Source organism: Pteropus medius, unplaced genomic scaffold (assembly GCF_902729225.1).
Source record: "Pteropus medius unplaced genomic scaffold, Ma_sr-lr_union100, whole genome shotgun sequence".
Taxonomy (NCBI): Eukaryota; Metazoa; Chordata; class Mammalia; order Chiroptera; family Pteropodidae; genus Pteropus; species Pteropus medius.
The window spans coordinates 6398055-6422859 of NW_024351073.1; positions in this window are offsets into that span (position 1 = coordinate 6398055).

A 24805-nucleotide genomic window follows, 5' to 3' on the forward strand; every position below is an offset into this window, starting at 1 on the left:
ACCATCTTTGAGGAAGTGTGGACTGTCTTAAAACCCCAGAGAGAAACTTTCAGGATCTCAGACATTCCATCTTTTGTGGGCTTCCAAAAAGGCCACCCTCAGCTGGCATGAGAAAGAGGGCTCATTTTCAAACTATTCAAGTCATGTTGTGACTAGAAGTTGAAGTCTGGTACAAAACCATGAAAACTGAAGAGATAGTTTGCACAGATCCTGGAATAAGTGGCTTCACTCTATTGTATATGGACTCTGGTACAGATGGTCCAAAAAGATAATATTCCTACCGCTGAGTATAATTCTATAGAAGAATTTCTCTAAGCCATATGTATTCCTTGAGATAAATATTATTTCTAAAATGTGAGAAAAACATGGAGCTAAGTTAGTATGTTGAGGGGAGACAATGACCTGACCCTCTGTACCAATTAAAAGGAGGTTGTAAGTTCCAAGATGTGGTGCCTCTATACTACTTCCTCTTATTGGCTTCAGTAGGAATGAGGCTTCGATTAGGATCTCAGTACCAAGGCCTGAGAATTTTTTCCATTCCATATTTTTAAAGAATCATAAAGCAGCTTGAAAGAGTCTCACTCACTCACCCTGAAACCTTCACTGAAAAATAAATAATTGAAACCATAGCTGAACATGATTAATGAAGATACATTATAATAATTTATTATACTGTTTTTGGAGGGCTGTTTTTCCTCCATTTTTTCTCATCTGTCTCCTCTATTACCTCTCTTACTATACTAAAGACTGAGCAAAATGCAGATGTTAAGAACATAAAGATATCAAAGAGTTAGTTTTGGCTGAGTTAGCAGTGACCACATTACAGATCTCAATTTTCTCTCCTTTCATGTGGCTTTTTTGTGGGTTGGACAATAAATTTACTAGTATGAAGTTACTACACATTTGATCCAAACGTGCTGCGGTGGATAAAAGGGAATAACTGTGAACAGGTCTGCAGGGAATGTCTAGATCAGACTCAGGTATGAATAGAGGGACCCTAGAATTTAGCTGAAACTTTTCAAATCTGATAAATACATTACTTACATTTGGAAAATTCTTAAAACAAATAACAAAAAGCCTTCCTTATGCCTGATTATGACATACATTTTCATGCAAGAAGCCGTAAAAAGTAAGTATAGTTAGTTAGTGCTGGTTCTGTTCACCTGAATATGTCTCCACTTTTTGGGTGAGGTATTGCCTTTTCAACATTAAAGAATCTTCTAACAGCACCGCCTGCATTTTGCATTTACAAAGCCTTGTTGTTTAAAGGTGTTTAATTATATGCAGATGGTTTAAATCCATCCTAAAACACTGGGTTAAAATGTTATTTCTTGTTTAAATTGTTAAAGCTCTTATCTGGCAAATGAGTGTTTTATCTCAAAAAGAGTATATTCAGAGCAGTGACTCTCAACCTTGATTGCACATTAAAATCACCTGAGGAGCTTTAAAAAAATTCTAATGTCCAAGCTTTATCTCAGACTATTTAAATCAGAATTTTAGTACCTAGGCATCAGTACTTTTCTGGCTCCCTAGATAATCCCAGTGTGCAGTTACGGTTGAGACTACTGATTTAGAAATGTAGCATGTTCTGATGAAAAGAGCAAGGGTTTTGGAATCAGCCAGTCCCTTGGTTGGCATTCCATTTCCAGCACTTCATTCATTCATTCAAAAATTTTAAACACCTTATAAAAAATAAAATGCCTAATATACACTGGTACATTCAATACATGCAAAGTATCATAGTAATAATGTCTATTAATAAAAGTATTTTATGAATGGTACTATATACATATAGAAAACAAATATATTAATTTAATAGGATTGCATTTTAAGTGCCTTGCTATGCCTTAAGGTTAAATTATGTATGCCATATTCATAAGGATGACAAAGCCAAGTGGACATATTCTACCCACTTTGAGACTTTTTATACTTTTGTACTTCCCCTAAAGTAATTATTTTAATTCTACTTTGGATCATATACATATTTTCTTTATTTGTGTATGAAAAATATTATCTTTGTTGGTGCTTGCTATATTCTAAACTTCTTGAGAACAGAAAATGTTTTCTTACTCATCCTGGCATCTTTCTCTTAGCATGGTGAGTCTCTCTCCATGATACTACTGTGCAGCCTGTTTTCTGAAACCAATGTCATAAACAGGTTGCATTGTATTAGTTTGGTCATATTTGGGAGGAGATTAAAGACAGGATATTGAAATTATAAACTGTATATCCATATGGGGTGTGTGTCTTCGTGTGTGTGTGTGTGTGTGTGTGTGTGTGTGCACGCGCTTAGAGAGAGAGATTTTCTGTTAAAGGAAACCATACTTAGTTTAGTTTGTTCCTTGGCTCGTGGTCTCATGCAGTAGGCATTTTCCTGAGGGCTGTCAGAGGACTGATCTTGTGGGTGGTCTGACATACTGAATTTTGGATCGAAGATCTCAGTTACAAGGCCCTCACCCTCCATAATGCCAGCAGACGGTACAGTCCATCAACGCCTAATTACTTCCTAGTAGTTTGAACCCACAATCTTTTTTGGTTTGGTACCAGAATCAACTGCAGAAGATGTTGAAGAAAGAATGTCTGGAATTGGGAACCTAAATATGTGGACTTTCCTTTGGGAGGCGATTGATCAGAAGGCCATTTGTCATCCACAGTGTGCTTTCAGAAGACAGCTTTGAGAGGGAGAAGCTTTCTGGCCTTATGGCAATTATTGCTGCCCACTGAAACTTCTGCTCTGCTTGTTTTTGCCTTATTAGCTATATTTAACAAGAATCTGAGGTGAAAACTAGTTAATTAAAAGGATTTATAGTCCTTTTAATGATCAATTGACTATACTTCTAATCACACTGTCTCTGGCTGCACTTGTAGCTAAAGCCTCCACAGAGCTGAATCCATGACACGTTCTAAACCAATTTAGGGAAAAACCTTAAAAGGGTGATAAAATACAAGTTCATTCATAGTTTTTGCCTTTCTCTAATAAATTTATAGTTACGTAAAACATGCTGTAAAAATAGCAAGTTGAGATTAGGGACTATAAATGGGCTTAAATTATTTCATTCTTCTATTAAGAGGAAATCAATCTTAACAAATTCAACATCATCACAGGTCTCACAATATCCACAAAAACAAAAGCCATTTAACTCTCTTCAGTAGGCAGAAGTGGAGAAATAGTGGTGCACAGATGACGACTTTCTCCGTCCCTTAAGGACCTTAAGGAAACTTGTGAGTTTCCTCTAGAGGGACTGACTAGCTTTCTTCCAGCATATAGTATTTATTTTGTTAACATGTGCTTAACAGAGCAATGTGACTGGGTGCAGAGGTTGTGCTGAAGATGTTTCGCCACTGCCAGAAGAGATCTAGGTCCTGCTCAGTGTCAACCCTGAGTGTATATGACCATCTTCTAGTAAAACTAAGTTAATTTTTGAAAAGGACAGAGGTAATCCTGAATCTTTAAGCTAATATAAACAACAGAAATCTTTCTGGTAATACTGATTATCTTCAAATATTATTAATTTTGAGGTATTACATGGAATAGGGGATATTGAAAAAGGAATCTGAATCTTCGGTATCACAGATATCAATCAATACTTTTAACTCGAATGTATTAGAAATCCAGAATTATTCTTCAACCATTGGTTTCTGGTATATATCTTACCTGAGGAAAGAAAAAGCAAGAACCTGTTAAAGAAAAAAAGAAACAACCGAACACTATACTATTTTTCATCCCAACCCCAATACCTCTGTGAAGACTATCTCTTCACAGTGGTGATCAGTCAAATATCTCGTGTACAAACGTTTTTGCATTCTCATGACAAATTTTTTTTCTAGTTTTTCTCCCACCTTAGCTTTAGAGTTTGAAATACACACACCTTTTCTGTTCTTGGCTACTTATTTGCCGTCTGTACCCGGTTATTGGATCGTTGATCCATTTACAGTAAAAGTATAATACATTTTGTACTAAAATGTTGTTGGATCAGAAAGATCCTGTTTCATCCCTGTGTGGTGGAGAAACATCTGTATTTTAGAGTGTCTTTAAATCCTTTTAATTTACAAGTGAATTTAAGACCACCTAGCTTTACATTATAATACTAATGTCTTTTGAAAACCGCAGTTTTTGAAAAATAAAATACAGTTAATGCTATAACTGATGAGTCACAAAGCACAATTGAGAGCCAATAAAGACATTTTCTCTAAAAGAGTTGGAAAACTTAATTAGGATATTTCTAATGGTCGCTGTTTTAAGATTGGCCTTGGGTGTTCCTCTAAATTTTATAGTGTATATTTTGTAAACTCTTTCCTTTCTTCACCCTAACTAACCTACACATTTATACTGATTTAGATGATTTGGAATGGAAAGGTTCCCCTTTTTCTAAACAGATCTTTCTAGTACAGAAGTTTCACTGGACTCTCACTCTAATCAGTAAGAGATACTGATTCAGAGTTCCCCACCAAGAACTTTATCCATTTGGCATCAATCTTTCCTTTCCTCTGTGATCTCGATTTTGATGGGGCTGTGTCTGAGAGAGCTATAGTACCAGTGAGCCAAGTCCTAATTTCTACTGTAATTTTTTTTTTTGGTGAGCATTTCAAGCTTACCCTCTTACTGTTTGTGTGAAGGCAAAATGTGGCTGACCCAAAGATATTCTAATAGCACATCCTGGGATGGCCAAACTGCCAAAAGCATCATTGGGTGTTCATCTCGTTCCCTAGAGCAAGGGGAGGAAAGGAAATCACACCTTATATTCAGTGTCATAAATATGCTTTCTTTGGTCAATTATGAAGAGCATGCATTGGATTTTAACATGTTGATCTTCAACTTTTGAGGGTGAGATATTTTATGATCATCCGATCACCTGGTTTGCTTCCAGTGTAATCATTTAATTTAGGTATAAAAACTTAATGAAGGCAACATGGAAAGTATTAATATTAATATATAACACTTATTGAATGTCAGCACTGCCCTAGGAATTGAACGAAGCACAGAATTAGCGTACTTGCCAGTTAGCTTAGCATATATCTGCAAGGTTTTTTTTTAAGCGATTTTAAAATCAGGGATTGAGGGGTGACCTAGAAAGTGTCTTTATAACCATTGTAGAATGAAACCTGAAAGATTCGGTTAATCCCTTTCACCAAAATTCATTTTCCTTCATCTTTTTTAATAGTACCTGCTTAGAAATCCTTCTCTCACTGTCTGCAGTGTGCCAGCATGAACTGGAATAACCGAATCTTTCTGTCAAATTAGCATGGCAGGGGTGGGAGTGGATAAATAACCCTAGCAAAAACTAACTTTATCTTCGAACCCACCAAAGGAGAGATTGTACCTCACCCTAGCAAGTTTCCGGCATGAGTTGCTGCAGGCTGCTCTGTGCTCCCTAGCAGAAATAGTGTGTGAGCCTTGGATTGATTTTAAGTTCTACAGTGATTTATTGGCCATTTACTCACAAAAAGAGAAAGCCAATAGCTATTTTTACAGATATTTCCTGTGCTTTCAAAGTATTAGCTCCCTATTTCCATTTGTGACCAAATTTATTTTAAAAAGAAAAAAAAGAAGGAGACAGGAGGAAGAGGAGGAGGAGGAAGAGCAGAGCAGAGGGAGGCGAATGCTGCCTGCTTTTCTTCACCACCCCTCTTCATGCTTTGCAGCTTCACGTCCACTCCAGTCACTCAGGGGAAACCGTCCTCTCAAAGACCTTTCAACTCCTAATTACCAAACTGAAAGGCTTCTACTCAGTCCTTGTTTGTATGCAGCGTATGCAACAGTTGACATTCAACTGACACTGTTGAACAGTCCCCCTTGTATTAATTTCTCTTCCCAAAGCTTTGTGGCACTGCTCTTTCCTAGGGTCCCGCTGACGTCTTTTAAAAATATCTTTTACTACCTCCTTATCTTTTTTCACCTCCCAAATGGAGGCACTTCCATAAATTCTATTTTTGAAATCTTTTTTTTCCTCTCTCTCTCTCTGTCTGCAAAGAGTCTCTTAAATCTTGCACTCACTGCATGAATTAACTGTGAGGTCTAGTCTTCTACTTCTGTGACCTCCGCTCCTACGGTTCTCCCCCTTGCCCCTCTGCTCCAGCCACACAGGTCTTTTTGGCATTTCCTGTACTTGACAAGCCGACTCTCACCTTAGAGGTTTTGCATGTGATGCTTTCTATGCTTGGATTTGCTCTTCCTTGTGGATCTGAATGGCTTATTTCCTCATCTTCTTCAGATCTCTGCTCAAACATTACCTTATAGGTAACGTTACCCCATGTAATACAGTCATTCCTACTCTCCACACTCACTTTTCTGTCACATGTTTCTCAATGCTGCTTAGCACATCAGCTATATATGGGTTATTTTGCTTATCGCCTGCCCCCCATCTTATAATATGTGCTTCATAAAGGCAAGGTTCTTTATCTGTCTTGTTCACTGCTATATTCTCAGTGCTTATGATTGTGCCTGGCTCATAGTAGGCACTCAGTAAATATTTGTTGCGTGAATGAGTGAATTAGCAGAGTTATAAGGAAGTAAAAACTTCATGACTCCAAAATTCCTCCTTGTGGCTATCATTCATCTCACCTGTGGGATGCTAGCAGCAGGGCCTCCTTTTGGGTCACCATGCAGACCATGGTATGAGGATTTGTATGGAAGTAATTTATGCAGACACTTCTCCCAGGGGCAACTTCCTTCTCTTCTAAAGATAGTGCTGGAGAAGACAGAAATAATTAGGACGTCTGTAGCCCTGAATCTCACTACAGTGCTTTTGCCTAGAAATCCCTTCACGGGTTAGAAAAATTAGTCATACACACAGCTTCACAACAGTCTTAAGTTAAACTGAATTAATTACTTTGTGTTATCAACAATTTGTTTAAATCATATTTGATATGGCCAAACACAGCTCATTGAGAAAGTCAGCAATGTGTGGAAGTCAAATAGGATTTTAAAATTCTATGGTCTTGGCAGGCCATTTTTATAATAACCAAATGATATGCCACTACAAATCACAAAGGTTTTTATTTTGATTTTTCAATAAAGTCATATTAGATTTTTCTTAATACCAGAATATGGTCTCCCCATTATTTTTATGTCCATAGGCCCATAAATCCCATTAAATTAAAAAAGAAGGTCTTCATAGAAATGTTCTGTCAAAAGTCTTTCTGTTAACAAACCTAAGGTTTTTTTTCCCCATACCCCTGAAGATTTGTCATAAAAATCAGAACTCTCTGAAGTCTGGTTAATTCACAGAACATTAGCTTGCTTTCAAGAAAGCAAATATTGCAGTGAGTTCAAAGTAAAATGTTTGGGCACAGGAGTATATAGCCATTTCAAAAAAGGCTTTATTTTAAAATACTTCCTTTAAGGAACATTTGTCTAGACATGTCTTCCTTGCCTTGTGTGAAATTAATAGCTTAAAAAGAACTCTGAGAGTGGTTCCAAATGCAAACTTCAAAATTGTTGAATAACTTAATAAGGATGCATTTCATTCCTGGTTTACCAAATATGGTTTTGACAATGCTTCCAACAGTCAAGATGGTTTCTATAATGGAGAATGCCACATTAATAATAATGGCACCCTAAAGGAGAACTAAATCCTCTTTAAGACATTAACTACAAAGAACACCTATTTAATATTGGAAAAAAATAAGTTCATGCAAATTCTTGTGTCCTCTGAGACCATTAATGGCACAGAAGAAGTCCTAAGTCAAAGAAAAAATCTGAGCCTCTCCTCTGTTACCAAAAAGAACTCTTCACCTGAACAGAAGTTGGGTGAAATGGCATTGGTTTATATGACATGGACACACACTTGATGGAGAAAGTAGACTCCTCACTGTGACTCTGTATACAGTATCTGTGTCTCAAATACTTTTACCTATCTTATCTTATTCAGTCCTCAAAAACAACCCATCAGGTATAATAATTTTTGTAATCCTTAATAAGAAAACTCTGATTCTAAGGGATTTAGGGACTTGTGGCCAAGCTAGAATTTGAACCCAGGTCTTATGATTCCATGGCCAGTGTTCTTTTTACTAAATCATACTTTTCCCATGAGTCTATCCAATTATCTGAAGCAGAAAGGGTATTCACAATCCTTTAGTCAAAAAATAACATTAGGGACTGTCACAGATTCCAGTGCTGTACTCATATTCCTTTAGAATCTTCCCACAGAAATATTAACATTTTCTGTGCCTGTTCCCGAACCTAGGGCTGTATAGCAAATCACCCCAGAACTCAGTGGCAGAAAATAACCATTTATTATGCTCATGGATTCTGCAGGTGAAGAGTACAGACCCAGCACAGCAAGGCATCACAGCCCCTACCCATGACATCTGGGGCATCAGTGGGAAGGCTGACAGATGAAACCTCTGAAGTCTACCTCATTCACGTGTCTGTGATTGATACTGGCTATGGGCTTAGACCTTAGTTGGGGCTCTCAGCCAGACATCTCCTTGTGGCCTGGGCTTCCTTATTATATGGTACCTGAGTTCGAAGGGCAAGGCCAGCCCAAGAAAAGGAGTCAGAATCAGGCGGGTGTAACACGTTTCCGAACTTAGCTTTGGAATTCACAGAGTGTCACTTCTGCTGCATTTTGTTCATTAGAAGTGGGTCATGAGGGCAAGCCTATATTTAAAGGAAGGAGAATTAGGCTCCCTTTTGTAGGAAGAGTGGTGGAGAATTTGTGAAGATATTTTTAAATTACCACAGTGCCCTTCTCCTAGCTTTGGAGTGTTTATGCTTGCAAGAGTCTGCCTCTGTGACTGTTCTTCGACTGCCCTCAGGTTAAGCCACTTAGCTCCAAAGCCAGAAGTGCCTGGCTGTTGAAATGGGGAAACCTTTTTTCACAGAGTGGAACATAACTCACGTTCTAATCTTGAGGGATGAAAGTGAAGCTACCCTCTGCAGAACTTGGCTTAAAGACACATTCTTCCTTGGTCTCTTCCTTCCTCATTTTCTAGGAAAACCACTTTAATACATCTTTGTGCACAAATTTTCATCTCAGTCATATTCTGTGGAACTCAACCAATGACAGGGATGACCAGCACATCTACAAAAGGATTGACTCATACAGACAAATTCTGATGGTACCATTTTTGCTATTCCTACTCTGCCTAACACAGTTTATACTAAATGATTTTGCTAAGATTTACTAATGAGCAGATTGTCACCACCACAAAATATTTGCAAATAGTTTATATTTCAAAGGTCTGAGCCTCTTTTGATTATTGAGAGGTTCAAAAGCTACTTTTATTAAGCCTTATTCTCTAGCTAATTCCTCAAAGACATACTCTCTTTGTAGCAGACCTTCAGATTTCTCTAAGACATTAATTAGGCATGTTTCCCAGTAATTGTATTCATAAAAATTATTTGTACATCAAAGAGAAAAAATGTATTCACTAGAATTTTTTTTTTTAAAGCAGTGGATGTGATAATATAGATTACCGTCACAGAAGGTAGAGATGTGGTCATATGCAATAGACTTATGGAAGGGATAGCATGAAGAAGGGAGAGATAGTAGAAGGAAGAGCGAAAGTAAGAAAGAGGGAGAGAAGGTTGAGGGAAGAGTGAGGAGAGACAAGAAGAGAAAGGAGGGGAGCCAGGAAGAAGGTGGCAGAATGTTTTTCAGTGTGATTCCTTCACAATGATTCCAGAATTCTTCATTCAATCCACAAATTATAGTGTGGTTGAAGTGTTCAGTTTTCCTGCGAAAGCAGGAATGGAGAAAAGTTTTGTCTTAAGTTTGTGCAGGATGCACAACTGAACAGCATGGATTCTAGAATTAAACCAAAAGACCCACTAGATGTCTGTCAGATATTTGCAGAGGTCATTGGAAGGCCACTAGATATTCCAGGGTTTGAAGCTGAAAGTTTGACACATTCTTTAAGGGGCAGGGCTGTCCCACATGATGTATGGGTTACATTCACTTTTTCTCAGTAAAGCGATGAGAATAAAATGCCTTGTCATCACTCGAACCTCCACAGAGTGGCCTGGCATGATGGTAAACTTTCTCCTCTGCTTTATGAAAATGGTTCAGTCTGAATGTCTCTCAGGACAGTTATCTTCAATTATTTTAACTTAGTAAAAAACTATAGCAATTCGTAATTTCTGCTTACAACAGTACTTATGGTACAATGTATAAGAAGTTTCCCACATTAAATTTTCTAGAATCATTTCATTACTAAATAACAATGTAGTAGTATAGATTGAGAATATTCCCTATTTCTTATGCTTTCAGAAATATCTAGAAGGCACATAAAATCATGTGCCTTACTTTGAACTTTTTAAAATGAAATTTAATTTTCACTTGCCAAATGATTCCAAAACAAACCCCTGGATCCCCAAAACTCCGAACTACCAATATTTCATACTTCTAACAGCAATGTAGAAGCAGCAAGGAATCAGAAGGCAGATTCGGAGACATTCATTTTAGTGATTCCAGGCCTGCCATTCAGGGTTCTAGAGGAAACAAATGACACACTCAAAAGGTTTAAATTGAATTAAATTTTGGAGACTATTTACACAGGTCTGAGCAGTGTTCGGGCAACCAGCAGGGTATGATGAAGCACTCAGAGACTATTAATAGCAAGATACCATTGTCACGACTAGGCCTGAAGAGGCAAATAGTTCTCCTAGTAGAAGCCGGTGAGACCTGAAACTGTGAGAAAAGGGCCGCCTGGGAGGAGCTGTGGCCTTAGGGGTACAGCAGCCACCAGAACTGTAGTAAGACAGGGAGAGGACAAGAGGAATGAGTATCCCAACTTTCTCCATTCTCCTGCTGGTGCTATTCGCTAGCAGAACCCAAAAGGAAGCCAGAGAAAAAGGGATCCTGGGTGGCTGTACCATGGAGGTCAGTTGCCCAAGATGCAGAAAAAGCTGAAGAATCAGAGGAGGCAGGTGCCAATAAGTGGAAAATAGCCAGCAACCAAGTTTAGATTATCATTAGAATTGACTATGTTGCTTTTTTCCCCCGTGATCTAGGAATCTCTCATTTCTTTTACACTTAGGAGCTACTTTAGCTCACCTAGGTTTTACTAGATTGAAATAAACATGAAATCACAGGACAAAATTGGATAGAGGTACAGTTGATCCTTGAATAACACAGGAGTTAGGGGCACCAACTCCACACACAGTCAAAAATCTACTTATACCTTTTGACTCCTCAAAAACTTAATTACTAATGACCTACTGTTGACCAGAAGCCTAATGATAACAAACAGTTGATTAACATATATTTTTTTATGTTCTATATATTATTTTTTTTAAATAAAGTAAGCTAGAGAAAAGGAAATATTCTTAAGAAAACTATAAGGAAGAAAAAATACACTTATAGTATTTATTGGGAAAAAAGTCTACTTTCTATTATTAGGGGGAAAACCCGAAAACAGCCCATAGAATTATAAGTTCCTGACTGTCTTAGAGCCTCAGAAGTGGAAATAACATAAACAGAGATTGAATAGAGGAGAAAATGGAAAAAGAAGGAGCCTTGCTCTACTGAAAGTCTTGGATCTCCAGTCACAGATTCAGGAGGGACCACAGAATGTACCATCTACCCCTTATTTTACGTGAGAGACAATGTGATCGGATGATGTTACACAACTAGAGTTAGAATTTTAGAGCTGTGTGTCAGGCCTGGTAAAGGAATATACTCTCACCTCTAAATTGGGACACATATGAGTTTATAATTCACATGTGAATGAAGATAAAAAAGGGGGAAGAAAACAAGTGAGGATGAGGCAAAGAGAATAGTAATAGGGATAGAATGTTAAAAAGAGTTGATAAAAAGAGGAAATTATTTTCAAAAAAAAGAAAACCTTACAGAACTTCACTAACAACTTTTAAGCAGAAAAATATTTTTGTTTACTGAGTAGTACACATTGAAATGTTTTCCCTCCCTTCTTGCTTACTTATTTGAGATACCTAAAATGTCACCATTAAAGAATCATTCCCTGGATGTATAAGACTTCAGGTTTTCTAAAATTTCAGTAACAAGCACTTTTGGGAGTCTAGCTTCCCAAACATTAACAGCTAACACAGAAATGAGACTCAACTTTCCTGCAGTTCTAACACACCTCAAAGTACTGGTTATGGACTGTAAAAAGTTGTACCAAGAAAATGTGGTTTCTGTTGCTCCCATAGCTGCTTTACCTTTAGCAGTATTTATACCTATCCTCACTTCATTCCCCTACCTTAGGAATATTCTCTGTAGATGTTTTACATCTTCTGAAAGCAAGATGCTGAATTGATAAACAAGAACTAAATTTCTTGCAAGAAAGAGGAGAGGGGGCACTAAAAGTTGGAGATGAGAAGGTTTTAAAGATAACATTTGCTACCTTCTAAATTTTGCCTGTTGACCCATTGTCAGATTTGATGTTTTGGGCTGCTTACCATGGTATTAAGCCAAACTGGGAAGATAAGTCCTCCAGTGATTGACTTGACTTATTTTAGCTGTATAACTTCACTTTCAACTTTCCAAATTCTCAGTTTCTAGTGTAGCTATTTCTCTAGTGAAGCCCACAAGTGATTTTAGCACTTGGACTCCTGGTAACAAAGTTCATGTGAATTGTTACCTGCTTCAAGATGGAATTCTTGGTATTTCTAAAATATTCTCCTTTAATAATAACATTTATCTTTTACAGAGGTACAAAAGAGGAAAAGCTCACCCTCATTCACCACCCCCATTCCCATAAGTAGTTGTTTTTCTGCTGAATTCTACAAATTCCCAAATCTTTGGGAATTCTACAAATTCCCAAATCTTTTAGAATAGTAGAAATTATATGGCAGATACATCTACTCTTAAATTGGCAGAGCATATTCATTTACTCAGTGGGAAAAGATGAATAAAAGTGTGTAGGAAAATATTGTTTGCTACCTGATCGAGGGTATTATGAACTGCTCAAAACAATTTTAGATCCTTTTGAATTGACTTTGTTACACTTTCATCTCTTCAGTAGGATTGTTTTCTCTAAACGAAGTGCCTTACTGACTATGCCAATTCCTCCGAAATGCTCTTTTTTCCAAATATCTTTCCATTATTGATTTCTGATTTAATTTCATTGTGGTCAGAGACTATAATTTGTTTGATTTTAGTCTTTAAAATTTATTAAGATTTGTTTTATGGCCCAGAATATGGGCCACACGAACATGAAGTGATTATGTTATTCTGTAGACCGTCTGTAAGTATGAAATAGGTCAGGCTGGTTGATAGTGTTGTTTATATCTTTACAAACTTACAGCAATCCCCCCCTTAACCTCAGGGTATACATTCCAAGACCCCCAGTGGATGCCTGGAACCACGATAGTACCAAACTCTATGTATACTATGTCTTTTCGTGTGTCACTTAGCAATGGGGATACCTTCTAAGAAGTATGCCTTAGGAGATTTCATCATTGTGTGAACACTTAGGGGACATGATGAGCTAAACAACATGACATTAAATCAAGCACAAGAGAAAGTGGTGTAATTAAGAGATGCGGTAAATACAAGATGTATGAGACTGCTGCCAGCATAACACAGCATACTACAAACTTTTTTTATAAGTAGAAAGAGTATATTCTAAAATAACAATAAAACACATAGTATGGTAAGTACATAAACCAGTAACATAGTTATTTATTATCATTATGAAATATTATGTACTATACATAATTGTATATGCTATATTTTTATACAACTGTAAGCACCGTAGGTTTATACCAGCATCACTCCAAACATGAGTAATGCATTGTGCTACAACACTGCAACAGCTACACTGTCACTAGGTGATAGGAATTTTTTAGCTCCATTGTGATCTTGTGGGACCACCGTTGTATATGCAGTCCATCATTAACCAACACATCATTATACAGTGCATGACTGTACATAAATACCTATGATAAAGTTTAATTTATAAGTTAGGCCCAGTAAGAGATTAACAATAATACCCAATTATAAAATAGAATAATTATAACAGTATACTCTAATCAAAGTTATGGGAATGGCTTTGGGCCCATTATGAAGTGAAAATAAGGGTTACATGAACACGAGCATTATGATACCACAGCAGTCTGTCTGATAACGGAGACAGCTAAGTGACTAATGGGTGGGTAACATACAGTGTAAATACGCTCAACAGAGGAATGATTCAAGTCCCCAGTGGGACAGAGCTGGACGACAAGAGATTTCATCACACTACTCGGAACTGTACGTAATTTAAATGACTTGTTTATTTCTGGAATTTGACATTTAACATATTCAGACTATAGTTGACTGTGGGTAACTGAAACCTTGGAAAGCGAACAGTGGATAAGGGGGGATTACAGTATTCATTTCATGTCTGTATGTCTGAACTACTGAGAAAAGAAAGTTGAAACCTACAACTTACATTGTAGATTTGTCAGGCTCCTTTCAGTTCTCTCAGTTTTTATGTCATGAATTTTGAAGCTCTGTTATAGGGTACATACACATTTAGTATTACTACCTTTTCTTTTCGCATTTTGAATTGACTCATTTATCATTGTGAAATGTTTCTCTTTATCTCTGATATTATACCTTGTATAAAATCTATTTCTTTGCTATTATAGCCACTCAAGTTTCCTTTCCCAGTTGTTCATGACATCTATTTTTCCATCATTTTATTTTAAATCCATGATGTGACTTTGATAGAAGTCACTTTGTGGGTAGATGTATGGTGAAATCTTGCTATTTTATCCATCCTGACAATCACTGCCTTTTACTTGGAGTGTTTAGGCCATTTCATTTTAATGTAATTGTTGGATTTAAAACTACCATCCTTTTTTTTATGTTTTCCCATTTTTCTCTTTTCTGACTTGTTTATTATTATTATTTATAGAATTCAGTTTTATCTTTACTACTGGCTCATTAGCTAGGCCTTCATTTTTAGTGGTTTCCTTAGGTTTTATATTATTTTTTTCCTCTACTTACAACACTCTACCTTCAAGTAATGTTATACCACACTGTGTATAGTATAAGGACCTCACAACAATATACCTCTATTTCCCCTATCCTTTTGCTATTGTTGTCATTCATTTTGCTTCTGTATGTTACAAGCCTCACAATATATTATTTTTGCTTAAAACAATCATTTTAAAACATTTTTAAATACTCAATATAAGTTTCTTACATTTACCCACATTTTTACTATTTCTGACATTTAAAAATTTCTTTGTGTAGATACACATTTCTATTTGGTACCATTTTTCTTCTACTTGAAGAACATCTTTTAACATTTCAAGTAGTCTATGTCCTCTGACAATGAATTTGCTTAGATATTGCTTTTTTTTTCTTTAAATTTGAAAATGTGTTTATTTTTTCTTTATTTTAGAAGGATATTTTTGCTTGGATATAGAATTCCATATTGATAGTTTTTTTTTTTTCCTTGAGTACTTAAAATAATCTTTTCATATTTTTTTTTTGGCTTACATAGTTCTGACAATAGTCTATGGACCCTTATCTTTTTTCCTCTCTCTGTTCTCTTTGTTCCTTTTTATGTCTTTTTTCTTTTAGTTGCTTTAAAATTTTTCATTTCAATGCTTGTTTTAGCAGTTTATAATTTCCTATGATATGGCTTTCTTTGTGTTTTATCCAGCTTGGAGATTACTGAGATTTTTTAGACCTGTAAGCTTATAATTTTCTTCAAATGTGGCAACTCTGGGGACATTATTTCTTTAAATGTTTCTTAGTTCACTCTGCCCCTCCTTCTGTGACTCATATTATAACTATGATAGACCACAGGTTACCAAAGCTGTGTTTATTCTGTTTTTATTTTTTTAGTCTTTTTAACTTTTTGGTATCTTAAGTTTTTATTCATTTGTTTCATTATGAATAAAATTAATCACTTTCTTAAATGGTTACAGATCTTTTATTACAGATTCCCTGTTCAGTCTTTTGTTCATTATCTAGTTAGGTTACTCATCTTTCCTGGTACTCTTAAGAAATTATTCCATCATATATATGGCAAATATTTTCTATTTGTTGTTTATCTCTTCACTTGTAGAGTATATATGTATGCTTACATACAGAAGTCTACAAATGTTTTCATATGTAGACTTGATAGAAGTCACTTTGTGGGTAGATAATTCAAATTTTCAAATTTATTATTTTTCTTTATACATTGTATGTTTCCCACTCAACACAGAAAGGCCTACCACACTCTAAGAAATGAAATATTCTCTATTTTATTTCTCATATTTTGTAGTTTTAAAATTTTGAAGCTTAAATTTTTAATTTATCTAGAATATATTTATATTTGAAGAGTGAAGTATAAAGACTTTTTTTGTATGCGTAACAGGTTTCTCTAATACCATTTACTGGATAATCCATCTTTTTAACCACTGATTAACTCACTACCTGTTTTAGGATTAGGTTTACCTGTGAATTACATACTAAAAATAAAAGGGGCTTAAACAAGAAAAAAGTATATTTCTTTCTTACAATGGAGACCTGTAGTCTGAGGCTTACTTATATAATGGCTCTACTTTAAATCCTCAGCGACACAGACTATCTCACTGATTCACCGCCTCTAAAATGTGGAGTTTTTCATGGATAGAACTTGAGATAATCATGCTAAGCAAAACAAGCCAGGCAGAAAAAGTTGAAAACCACATGATATCGCTTATGTGGTCTATGAACCTAAAAGCAACAACCAAACAGGACAAACAAACAGAGACTCATTGTCCATGTCCATGAGTCTCTGTTACCAGAGGATGGGGAGGGGGGGATGGGGAAGTTGGATGGTGATGGAGGTAAAAGGGGTCAAATATATGGTGCAGCAGAAAGAAATCTAACTATGGGAGGTGAACATAAATATAAATATATATATGCCTTACTGTTAAAATGTACAACTAAAACTTACTGGATTTCGTTAACCAATGTCACCATAAAAAATTAAGTAATTTAAATTTTTTTTTAAATAATAAATAAATAAATAAATAAATAAATAAATAAATAAATAAATAAATAAAATGTATGGGGCTTTTGTGTCCAAAGCTAATGTGGACCAAAATGTGGTACTGTTTGATCCAAGTTGATTTCATTTATATGCCAGGCAGCAGGGTGACGAACAAGGTGAAGAAGAAGACAGGAAAAAGAGTACAGAGATAAATAAATAAGCAATCACATAACACTTAAATGTCATTGGCCAAAATTTAGTCACATGACTACACATATTTGCAATAGATGATAGAAAAAAAAATCTTTATTTCGAATATGCATATGCCCATCTGAAAATAATGGAACTATGGAAGAAGGCAACAATGACTATTAGGGAAAAAATGGTGATCTCTACTGTACTCCCCCTGACCCCGCATACAATGTGAGATCCTATTATTGTGAGGTTAATGAAATAGCTGAGGCAGGTCTATGTAAATAGCCAGCTGAGAGTTCTAATGTCCACTTATAAAGTCCAAATCCATCCCAAATCCTGATGGCACTTGCAACTCTCACTTAAATATCAGTGGGGAAAAATCTGAATCTGGTGGCTGGCTGGAACTTACAGCATAGAAGCAGTTATTCCAGATCTCTTTGTTAACTTCTTTGGTGCCTCTTTTGTTAGCCAGATCTGGGAATATTAGCCTGCAAGAATTATGAGAACATAGGGACTCTACGTTATGTTTTCCTGTATCTTTAAATGAGGTTTCCTGTCATATGCCTGCCACCTCCTCCACTCCATGAAGATGAGAGCTCTAGTTTACCCCCATTTGAGAATGAGAGCTGAAGAGCTGACTAGAACCAGTTGCCAACCACTTTATATCTGAATTTGGATAACTCTGAGTTACGTAATAACATGATTTTTTTCACTGTCATTGGAGTCATCACCTAATTGTTTATTATAATTATAAATTCTGTCATTCTCATAATTTGTCTGTGTTCTGCACAAGCCAGTTAGTCAAGTTTAAGGGAGATGTAGTGGGCACTAATCTCTGCAAACCTTCAGCAATTCAGTATTGCTCCTGATGTACTGTTTTTGTAGATAGAGTCAGTCCTAACAGCTTATACTTGGCGTTTTCTACTTTAATAACCCTCACGCATGGGTCAGGGAACCACTATGGGGTCTCTGCCAATGGCTGAGTAATGCTCTTCTCATGATGCATCCAGAATTTGGGAAATAACCACAAAGAGAATTCAGGGACCCCACTGGACTCACTGTACAGTGGACCTGAGCCAAAACTCCATTGGTCATCTCACAGAAACACAGTGATATTTTGGGTCTCCTGGAATTGATGTCAACTGAGAGCCAATGTGGCAGGAATAAAAGGGCTGCTTCTACTGGCAAAGAGAGTTTGGTAGAATTTGGGGATTCAAGGTTCCCTAGTATTACTGGAATCTGCCTATGTATTCCATCTTAATTTTCAGAATCCTGCTCCTTCCCAATCAGAGTCTTAACTTTAACAAACAAGGCTCTGAGTTTGAGAATTCACTTTGCCTGTAACACAGCTTCACATGGATTTGGTTTCTGAAAATACCAGCCTTGCAGCTACAAGAGATAACAGTTTCTTTGAGAGTAGTCATAGAAACAGTACCTTTAGCTGGGAATTTAAAGCCTTGCTTTCATAATTTTCTTTCACTGAATTCTCTAGCACACTTAGAGGCAACCAGCCAACTTTATTATACTCCTTATTTTCACTAAAATTTTTCATGACAGAAAATATTTTGTCACCCAGAGCCTTGCCTTCTGTAGGCACATTATTTTAGGTGTCTGCAGGTGATAATTTGAGTAACTGGTTTGCCACTGCATGCTATGGACTACCAGTGTTGCCTTTACCACTAAAAACAAAGTCATTAATTCCTTTAAATCTGATCAGATCAGAGAACCAAGAAAACCCCAAAGCAATTTAGGAACTCATGTTTAAGATTCTGTTCCTTAGGAACTGCTTTCAGTACTCAATTCTGTATCATTCATGGTTCAATCAGAAAAACAGAATTCACTAGGATGTGTGTATATGTCTGTGTATCTGTGTATCTGTGTGTCTGTGTGTTGTGTGTGTTGAGAAAGGTAATATAGATACTCTCTCTACCTTTAATTTCTCTTGAAGCTTCTTCATTGATGCAAGTGTTACTTAAAAGTTTATTCTTTAAATTTTAACTATTTAAGGACTTACCACTATCTTTCCATTACTGATTTCTAGTTTAATTCCACTGTGGTCTGAAAACATATTTTGTACAATCTGTTTTTTAAGATTTCTTTTATGTCCCAGAATGTGGTCTGTCAGTGAATGTTCTATGTGAACTTGAGAAGAATGTGTTTTCTTCTCTTATGGGATAGAACATTCTATAAATGTCAATTATATTCAATTGATTGATGCTTTTGTTCTGATCAACTCTGTCCTTACCGGTTTTCTTCCTGCTTGACATGTCAGTTACTAAAGAAAGGGTATTGAGGTCTTCAACTATAATAGTAGATTTGTCTGTTTCTCATTTAAATATACCATTTTTTGCCTTGTGTGGTTTTGTGCTCTGTTGTTAGGTGCACACAGGTTAAAGATTATGTCTTCTTGGAGAATTCACCCCTTGCTTGCTTTATCTCTTCAGACTGTTTTTTTGTTTTGTTTTGCTTTTTTGTTTTTTGTTTTTTTTTATGAACATGACTTATGATTTTGTTGTTGTTAAAAGCCGGACATGATGTATTAGAAGATAGGCCTTTAATGTGAGGTTTTGTATTAATCTGGTTCAAGAATTAATCTGGTGTCGAATGTTGCTCTAGTTGGACATGCCAGAGGCTTCAGTTTCCTCTAGTGCCCTTGCTTTGGTCTCCCCCATTACCTTTGGGTTTCCCTAAGAATCTCCTTTAAAATAAAGTGTGTGCCTTGCGGTTATTATACTAGAGCCGTGTTAAATGAATGTGGTGATAATCTGGAGGTGAGGATGCAGGGGAGGTGATCTATAACATTGTGATTACATACATCTTTTTGTAGGCCTGTATCCCTGAGCAATGACTTCCACAAGTGTTTCTTAGCTTTCTCCTCTGAGATGAGACAAGAAACCTAAAGTGTGCTGGGGTTGGGCAATTGTCCTTCCCCTAGGTAGGATAAGGCTCTGGTGAAGTCTTTTCTTCTGAAGAACAGGCCTTTGATATGGAGAATGCTCTGAGTATGGTTACTTTTGGCTTCCCCTTCCCAGAAATGCTAGTGGATTTTTCTTGGCTTTTCACTGTGAGAACTTGGTGGGATTCTTGGAGATAAAAGCCATGAAAGTGCAGGTGGCCCCCTAAGACTGTGGCCCCCTAAGAATGTGATCTCCTAAGACTGTGGTCTCCAGGAGTTTCTCACTGATGCTAGTCCACACTCAGCCTCCAATAGTTCATCAAAATTACCACCTAAGTGTTCCTGGCACTTTGTGACTTCAGCAGCTTCTGCTCCAGGTAAACTGTTCTCAGCTATGATTCTCTGTATTTACCTCTCTGCACAATGTGAGGTGGCAACTTGCCCTGCAGCCTCATTCTGTAATGAGAACAGGAGTGACAACTTCCAAGCTCTTTAGATGATGGAGCTAAAACTAGAAGTTGATTGTTTTTTAAAATATTTTCAATAGAATGTCTCAGTATTGATCATTATCTATCCAATTATCCGAAAACAATACACTATTCTTGCAATTCAGTTCTTTCATTTTATCTTTGAAATTTTTTTCTGTTCCATCATTTATGAACACTACCTGAAGGATACCAATTTATCCATATATGACTGGTCTCTTGTCTATTCACCATAGCTTCTCTTCACTTCCATTTATCATTTTGTCTGAATAGCTACATTCTATAATATTTTCTAGAGCTTTTCATCAACTTGGTCTTTTGCTATGCCCGTTCATTAATTGCTGTTTATAAATAATTGCTTCTAAAATAGTTTTATTTTTGTCTCCAGTTCACCCTTCAGTCACATTTTTACCTTATTTTTGTTACATTTCATCATGAATTTTTTCTTTCAAAAATTTTATCATTTCTTTAATTTTATTTAATTTATATAAAAAAATTTTATTACTAATGTCTTCATCCAGAATGAACTATTTTTCTTGATTGTAACATACATGCTTATATTTTATATTTTGTTTTGTTTTTCTGTATTGTTTCTGTGTAGTTGCTCTGTTTTTTCTACTTCTCCATCTCTTTTCCCAGACATATGGGTAGTTCTCCTTGCCAACTTTCTACTTCATCTACTCTTTCTTGTAAATCTCCCTGAATCTTTGGCTGACTTCTGTTTGGCTTTTTAGTTAGCTGGAAGAGGTCGGTGGGGGGATGCGGGTGACAGAGAAGAGCTGGAGGTGTGCTCCGATTTCATTCACAGCTTTGTCTTTAATTTCTTTCTTTGGAAGCTGGTTAAACATCTTTGGCCACTTTCCACTCTCTCTATTTGGGGAGCACTTTCAGATCCATAAGGGTGTGGATTGTTTCTCTGTTTTAAGTCTGCCAGTTTAGCTCCATTAAGTCTTTGGCTGTATGAACATAACCACTGTTTAACTTGCCATTCCCTAGCCATTTCTTCTGCTTCCCTCCCAGCTATAGTTCTATTAGAGAAATACTCAAAATTTAGAGATTCTCCCAACAATCGGTGTGATGCTTTTTAGCTACCATGAAAAAGTAGCTGATGATTTGAGAAGTAGTATTTTTCTTTTATTTTCATCTTTTATTTTGGCAAACTTTTATTTATTTATAGGCAATTAGTTCTGGATAGTTCTTCCTGAGGTATTTCTCTCATGTTCCCCTAAGTCAGAAAAAACAAACTTGTGATTCTTTTTAGATCTTCCAGCTTCTCATTCACCTTCCCTTCAGTCCTCTTCCCTGGGCCATCGAGGAGCTTTTCTGGATTTTAGCCACTCACTGTCTTCCCCATGGTACAGCTTTTGCTTGCTGTGTGTGTGTGCGTGTGTGTGTGTGTGTGTGTGTGTGTGTGTGTGTGGTATTTGGGAGGGGAAGGTGATAGGTAAAGAAATCTTGCATTAATTCTCAAAATCTCTATTCTCCGAAGATACTTTTTTAAAATTTAGAATTCATGATTGCATACCTTTTTTTGTTAGAATATTATGTCTGTTTTCTTTGCTCATTTTATTTCTTATTTTCATTAGTAGTTTAGCATTAGGGAAAGATGCTTCTATAATCTTACATTTACTCTCTCTCATGCTTCCTCATAAGTCCTTTAATATAATTTAATATCTGGCAATGATCTAGCAATCCAGTGTTTCTTGGAGGAGAACTGCTGTAAAGAAGAGCTTAATAAACATACATCTTAATGTGAGTTATCATCCAGTGTGGAAATTTGGATAATTGAAAAAAGAGGATGAGTAACTGAAATGCACTCATGTACGGAGGGTACTGAATGGATTTTAGTCATTACTATCAATTTTTTCTATGACTGAGTTTGTTAATGGTCTCATCGATTGTGCTGAATTCATTATAAAGACACAAATGAGCGGTAAGAGGTCAGATAGGGAATAAAGTGAGGACTGTGTAAGTCCAACATCTGATAGGCACTCCTGTGCCCATCCTCAACCCATGTCCTATTGTATGAAAACTGACCTGGATCTCTGCAATGACAATGTACCCTAAAAGACATTTCATCTTGGAGATGAGAAATGTGGAAACCAATGTAGTGAGGTGAGTCTGGGCAGAACTGTGAGGTAGGTGAAGTCTGTAGTCTGAGCCTCTTAACCCTTTGTTTCCTGGATCACGGGTTTCTGAAGATCCTCATATCCAACCTGCTCTCAAATTCTTTTTTTCCCTCTGAGGCGTAAGTAACTGGTAAGGAACCAAACTCAAGGGATGTTTGCATTTAATCAGAATTAAATTCTTAACTAAAAGAGTTAGATTAGAGAATGTGGAACTTTAGGTATCAGCCAATTTATAGGAAGAATTTCTTTTCAATTTGGGGCCTTTTGTGCCCCTGAAATCATACGACCTGGGCAATGCCTATTCCATTCTTTGCATAAGGAAAACTCTCAGTGGTAATTTCTTTTTAGGTTTTCCTTTCTGCTGAAACTGGACAAAGCTTTGTGTACTCATTCAGCAAATATCAGCTTATTTATATTTCTTTAACACAGTGAAGAGGAAAATGTCAAATATTTTTCAACAACTTTATCATTTTACTGGTTTTGATTTCCAGGTTTTGTGAGATGTTGTATACTTTACTACTTTTTAGATCTTATATAATAAAATCTTAAAAAGGAAGCTGGAAAATATAGCTAGACACTTTCTTTGGCTGAACATTTACCAAGACTGGGGAGAACATATAGAAACCTTCCATGGCTCAACTATTATGAAGCCTGTCTCATTTTCCCACAGGTCTGGAACTCTAACCTATGACCCTGGCTCAGATTTCAGCAGCGCTGTAGAATATAGTTTGTTCTCAGGATAAACTCTGGCCCTGAGTGATTTCAGATAATCTACTGATAATATTTTTATAAAAGAGGCCTCTCTGTGGTTGTCCCAGCTTCCAGGAAGGTATCTAGAATCCTGTTAACTTGTTTCCAAAGAATAGGTTCAAATGTTGCCTTGATTTTACACTTAAACCCCTTGTCACTAGGCTACTCTGGGTATAAAATTTTCCTGGTTTGACCTAGGGAACACTTATGCATTCTTGTCCCAAGTACTGTCAAATGCTATGAGGATGACAAAAAAAGTAGATTGCTTTCATGCAACGAAACTTTGACCATTGCTCATGTCTCCTCATAGTCTCATTTATGAGCATGTCAGGCTCATATATCCTTCATTATACTGGGGATAAAGATGCAAGCAAGAGAAGACGGATATACAAACAAACAAACAAAAAGTAAAACAGAGGATGTGTCAGATGGTCATATGGGAGAAAAATGAAATAGAGAAGTGAGTCTGAAATGCTATGGTAGAAGAGGATCACATTTTAATGTAAAGTAGTCGGGGAAGGCTTCATTGAGAAGGTGACAGTTTTAACAAACTCTGAAGGAGATTAGGGACTGAGACATGCAGGTACTTGGTAGAAGAGCATATCAGTAAGTGCAAATGCTATTTAGAAGTGAAAGTGTACCTAGTTTGTCTTAGGCACAGTAAGGAATTTAGCGTTAGCAGAATGGATAAAAGATGGGGAAGTAATAGCAGATGATGCCAGAGAGTTAAGAGGATGGATGGGCAGATTTTATAAGGCCTTATAGGCCTTGTAAGGATATGACCTCTGGTTTGAGTGAAATGGAGGCTATGAGACATTCTTTTTTTCTTTACCCCTCTTTAATTCTGCACACACACCCTCCCCTCTCTTCCCCCTCCCCCCCGCTTCCACCCCTGACCTATGGATGTTGCCACTTCCCCTTCAGAACTGGAACTCTGAAGGCGGGGCGCTTCCTTCCACATGCTCGCAGGGTACACCCAGGGCCTGGTGCACCTGAGGCCTGGTCCATGGCTACACCTGGGGCATGAATCCAGGACTTTCTGCATGTAAAGCAGATGTGCCAACCGCTACACTATGGAGCCACCCTGAGACATTCTGAGTAAAGGTCTAACTTAGGTTTTTCAAAGGATCACTTTAGTTTCTGTGTTGAGATTAAATCATAAGAGGGCAAGAGTGGAAGCACTGTATCCATGTAATATTCTGGGCAAGCAATGATTAGGACTTAGATTGTGGTGCTGGTATTAAAACAGTCACAAGTGGTAAGAGTCCAGATAGATGTTGAAAGAGGGTCAAAAAGATTTACTGAAGGAGAGGATGCTGGTCATGAGGAAAAAAGAGAAGTTAGGGATGTCTCCAAGATTTCTGATCTGCAGCTGGTAGGACATGAGTTACAACTGAGATGGGAAAAAGTGTAGGAGAAACAGAATTTGGGGGAAGATCAGGTAATCAGGAGATACCTAGTGGGCAACTGAAATTCATTTTATT